Raw genomic sequence first — 6,000 nt, forward strand, 5'->3', positions numbered from 1 at the left:
TTAATGATAGCTCAAATAACAGTAAACGCAACGATAACACGAAGAAGTGTCGCAGCGATAAAGAGAAGAAACATCGCGCTTTACCGCCGCTCTTGAGCGTGTTGCAGGGCATGGGCTTTTAGTTGTATAATAATATTTATGTTTTATATTTTATATATAGTTATTCGGTTATATATTTTAGGTGTAGCGCGATCTAACGTATTTATTTTCGATACTCATACTTTATTTGCTTTTTGCATTTACAATAAAATATTGTATTATAATAGCTAACTGTAACAATATTGCGTAATATGTGGGCTATATGCAGTAGTATCAAAAATATTGAAGCAGTAATTTTTACTAAAAAATAGTTATCATTACATTTCTTTGATAACTGAAAGTAGCACCTGTTTGCTCTAGGCCTTACAACGAATTTTTTTTTAATGTACTATGTACAGCGTTTGTCCGGTCCGAAGGTAATAAGACTGAGTAGATTTAAAAAAAATTTATTAAATCTGTCGTTACAGTTCTCTAAAAACTTTCAAAAAAGGCTTCTTCTACATCGATGCCGCTTGGATCTCCTTTGTAGTCGCAAAATGCTTGCCTTTCATCGGCCTTTACAGGCAAGGAAACAAAACCAAAGTCCGGGGAGCACATCTGGGCTGTAGGGCGGCTGCATAAGCGTTGGGATGCCGGCCTTGGTCAGGTAGCTATTCACAAGAAAGGCGGTGTGAGCCGGGGCGTTGTCGTGATGCAACGGTTGCCATGTCTTGTCGGATCCGATTCATTCTTCGTTTGAATATCGTGAGGACTTCCACCTAACACTTGGCGTTGACGGTTTATCCAGGAGGAACAAATTCATGGTGGACGATGCCTTTGATAACACAAAAGACATGGAGCATCGTTTTCACTTTAGATTTGCTCATTCTTCCGGTCTTCATTAGCGACCTCTTCCCGGCCCTCCAAAAAGTCTAGTACTACCGAAAAACACCTTCTTGCTTCTTGCTAAAGCAACATCTGGGTAAGCCTTCTTGTTTGCTTCGAAGTACAGTCGCGGCGGAAGAAAATCAGTCCTATTTCTTTCCGGACAAACCCTGTATGGAGATCAGAGGTCACACGAATATAAAAAATGTTGTACCGATGTAAGAAAAACTTGTTATCGATTCGGTTTGCTCGCGCAGTTTAAATGGCCCAATCTGGGTCACCGTTAATACGAATATTTCAGGTATGAAACAATTTTCAAACTTTTCGGTATTTTCATGCACACTGAGTATTACCGAAATCTCGATATTTATTCACAAAAAACTGTGTACATTCCACAATAAGAGGAGCTGCAAAAGAGCATTTAGGAGAATACTAGTAGTACTTTAAAATATTATTTTATTAACTTGCTGAAAATTGCAGACTTCAGTAGGCTAGGCGAATGAAATAAAAAGCAAATTGTACAATAAAATGGCGGCCTTGTAATTTTTAAATACAATTAATGCTTTGATAATACCTTCCGTTAACCCAATTCTTTTGTTGTGTTTTTGATACCAAAGTGCATTTGAACACACGTTTGTAAATACTCAAAAGTAATAACACACTTAAGTTAGTAACCGCAATAAAGGAAATAGGCCAGCTATTTTAAAATTGCCTCATGTCTTCTATGCACATGTCCTCCAAAGTGTCTACATTCATATATATACCTGTACATATGTATGTGTGAGTGTGCGTATGAGAATGTGGTGAAGGTAAGACCATTGGGAAGTGGCCCATTACTAACACGCCACGTGGTAATTAAGCTTTAATATTAACACTTTCATTGCATATGTTTCTATGCATGTATGTATGTATGTGCGGGTAAGTAAAACGGCGTGTGCTTGCAAAGTTTCTTAACGATTATGTGCATTTTGTTGTTGCAACTGGAAAGTTCCACAAATGACATGTGTCATGAAGCGCTTTATTGTTGTTGAGTGCAGGAAAAAAGACGGTTGGAAAATCATGTTGGAAGAGAAGAGCAAATATGTGATAGTGCAGGGCTTAGCAGACTAGAAAACCATATGGTGCTGCCAAAATAACGGTTAGTTAGTAAAACAAATAATTAATAATTTTCTCAAGTTTATTGGAATTATTCATATTTTTTAATTAAGGGGTTATATACAGTTAGAAGGTCGAAAAAAGCGAATGAACCAGTTTTTTTTTCTGAGAAAACTTTTAAATTTATTGAACCAAAAATTTTGTATCGTTTAACTGTATTTTAAGACTTAGATTAGTAATCTAATATTTATTAACAAAGGAAAATATGGAAATAACTACGTGAGGATATTAACAAAAACCCTTGAGGACTTGGGTTTAAAATAGTAATGAAGAAACTCGGTGTTCGAGCAAAGCCACCTGAACTAACCGCTGCCAAAATGGATCACAACGTAAACGCACCCTTCTCCACACACGAAAAAAGGGCTAGTGATCCAGAACAAACTCTAAGATTTACGTAAATCCCGCAGTTTATTCTCGAGGAGCTGCAGCTATTCACTAATAACCCCAAGGCCGACAAAATACCCGGCCCGGACGGGAACCCAGCAGAAATCCTGAAAATAATCGCTGCTGAGCAAAAGGCATTACTTTTTAATATGTACAAGGCCTGCTTCGAAGCCGAAAACTCGAAATACCAGAAGAATCATACTTAATTGGCTAAGCGGACGACATTGCAGCAGTAATTACAGCACGAGACACAGACTAAAAGCGAAGAAGCCTGCAGTTCACTACGGAAAACCACAGCTCAGATGGCTAATGAATAAGCAGACACCGAATATCGAAATAAGTATGCTAACTACTACGGATATTCTTAGGACAACAAAAGCAGTTACCTTGGTGTAGGATTGGACCACGGACTAACCTTCTGCGTACAAATCCAGCACGTAGACCCCACCTAAGACTGGACCCCAGACTAACATTTTGTGTACAAATCCAGCAATTCGCAAGAAAGACAGCGAAAATCAGCTCCCAACTTAGCAGACTAATGACCAACATAGGGAGTCATAGCCAAGAAAGGAGAAAGATCCTAATGTCGACGCAGAAAAGGCCGCCTAAATCACCTTCCAACTTAGAAGACTAAAGAGAAAGCTCTTAGGGTCAACGGCAATCAGCGTCTTATTATACTTAACTGAGAGTTGGCTGCTAACCATCCATTGAGCAAACGGCGCTAAATTATTTACATCCAATAAAATAATATGGCAACACCTGCACTGGAAGGAAATCCTTTATTGCATTATCCTGTCACAGAAAGTTTTTCAACTTGGCTTTTGCAATGGCAAATAATTTCACAATTTCATTTCAAGCGCCGAATTGAACGGTCGACCTGGAAAAAGCAGCAAGCACCACTCGTAGGAGCGCAACGCCGAGCAGCAGTTCCCTTCAACCACCGGACGCCACTCTCTGGCGAATGGTGTTACAAACATTCTCAATTAGAAATATACATAAAACCAAGTGGGGCACTGTCTTGCGTTGTCATTACAAATCTGCCGTTTGAAAAGTCGATGTCACAGTGAAAACGCAAAATCTAAAAGAATATTTAACTTAGAAAAAAGAAATGCAAATGCATGCAGACTGTGAAGGACAGTGAATATTTGAAAACTTTTTGGTGTTTTTAAGTTTAGTGCAAAACTTTTTTTCCACTTGTCTTTCGGTTGTCCGTGGAAAGTTTCAACTCTTCGAGCGTGATTTTTTTTTTTTTTTTGGATAAAACTCGCATACTTATTTACCTTATCTGTGCAGTTTACTGAGTTATTTCGCAAGCACTAAACCAAATCTAAATGTTTAAGAAGTCATAAAAAGTTATTGCATAAATTTATTTTAAATGTTGAAACGCAAACGTTATAAAAAGCAACACAACTACTAAATGTGAAAGGAAAACGCAATTTGCGCAGCGAAACTAGAAACAAAAGTTGTATGCTCCAGCCAAGTAACGGTGTAACGTTTGCCATGAACCTCATACCAAATATGTGCGATAAAATGTTTATACTGATTTTATTTTATTATAACGGTTCATATAATTGGAGTAAAAAGGTTTAAACAAATAGAAAGCATAGCACTTGAAGCGCAGCACGCAGCAAAGCCGCAGAGGAAGGACATCAGTATAGCAGGTTTGTAAATTTAAAATTTTTCAAAATCGCTTTAGAGGAAAAAATAATAAAAAATATAGTAACATACGAATTCTTAAATATTCCATTAGTCATAACAAGATTTTTTGTATACGTGGCGCTTGTATGTAGGGGTTGAGCCATTTTATGCGAATAAGTATATTTACGCGTGTGTTAGCCTTTGTTTCTTTGTTTGCGATTTATCGATTTTTTGGCAGACACATTTTATTTTGTCAGACAACCATTACAACAAACCCACACTCGCATAGCAAACGAACAAAGCAGCCACTTATAGTGTATTTGGGGTTATGGTACACGCGCAACACCGGTGGCTTGACAAAAAGTATTATATTAGCAAAGTGTGAACTCAAGTTCACCGATGTCAAGATGAGACTAATTGTTCAAGCATTAAAAAGAGCTTAAAAATAAGTTTAGTAGAAAAAAAAAAAGTAAATAAAGAAATAAAGTATATGTGACACCTGAAGCGCGAAAATATCACCTGTTAAGGGCGTATTCTAGTCTAGAGACATGAATTTCAGTTCAGTTTTTACCACTTTTTTGACTATAGTATTGATATTAAATATTGAAATTTGCGGATATGGCTAGTTCAAGATATCAACAAGTCTATATAGAAGACTAACTAAACATTTCAGCTAAATCGGTCGAGTGGAACCTGAGAGATCTTGAGTATCTTGAGATCTTTGAAAAACACAGAAAATTTTCGAATATGGCTAGTTCCCTATATAACAAGATTAAAGAAAACCAACCAAAAAGTGTAAAGTAAATCGGTCGAGTAAAACCTGAGAAGTCGTGGGCATCTTTTTTGAAAAACACAGAAAATTTTCGAATATGGCTAATTTCAGACATAAACAAGCTTATAAAGAAGACTACTTGAAAATTTTAGAAAAATCAGTCGAGTAAAAAATTTCTTAGCTATCGTTTGAAAAATACAGAAATAGAGAAAAAACGCTTTTATAGTTTCAGTTCCGGCCGTACCAGTTTGGAGGCCGAGTTAGCTAAATACCTATTTCTCCGAAAATAATTTCAATTAAAATAAAATATTCTAAATATAACCTAAAGCAATATTTTTTAGAAGCGCTCTGCTCGAAAGAATGTTTTTAGAATTTTTTGAAGTGATTACTCGGAGTAATATAGTTCTCTATAGCATGAGCTATAAGTTTTATGGTCTAAAAAATCGAATTTTGAAAGATTTTGGGTAAAATACAACTATTTTGAAAAAATGACGTCATTTTGTAATTTTTTTACCGTAAGTACGGGTATTACATATCTTCTAGTAAAGAATTTTCATTAAGGCTTTCTCCATAGGTAAGGTCACGAAAAATATAAAAAAAATTTTTACAAAACGGAAAAATTTCTTCGAAAATTTGTGTTTGAAAATTTATATGTTTTTGCATTCTCTCAGTAAAATTTATATTTATAATTTAATTTATAAAATCTATAACTCACGAACGACTTGAAAGAAACGACAATCAATCAAACACGTGTTAGCGCGTGAAATGAGCTTTCCAAAAAGGTATAGCATGAACCTAATTATTATAAAGCCTCCGATTTTCCTACGCTTCCCAAAATTATTAGCCAGCACTGTGCTGAGCAAATACTCATGAATTCTCTAATAAACTCTAAACTTTGTTTATATAAAACAATGAGCTGGTTACCAAGGCAACTCGATAGTAAAATGTGCGTGGACGGACAGTAGTCTAATGCAAATACTTTTGGTTTAGCAATACTGAAAAATCAAAATTACAAAATTACAAATATTTAATTAATTCTATAATTATATTAACAGATTTTTCTTAAAACTTACCGTTTTATAAAAAAATTCGGGGCGGTATTGTGTTCATCATAATATTTAGAGAGAAAATTGAAATGGCAGCATGCT

The sequence above is a fragment of the Bactrocera latifrons genome, unplaced genomic scaffold, assembly GCF_001853355.1.
Source record: "Bactrocera latifrons isolate USDA-ARS-PBARC rearing strain unplaced genomic scaffold, ASM185335v1 scaffold_220, whole genome shotgun sequence".
Taxonomy (NCBI): Eukaryota; Metazoa; Arthropoda; class Insecta; order Diptera; family Tephritidae; genus Bactrocera; species Bactrocera latifrons.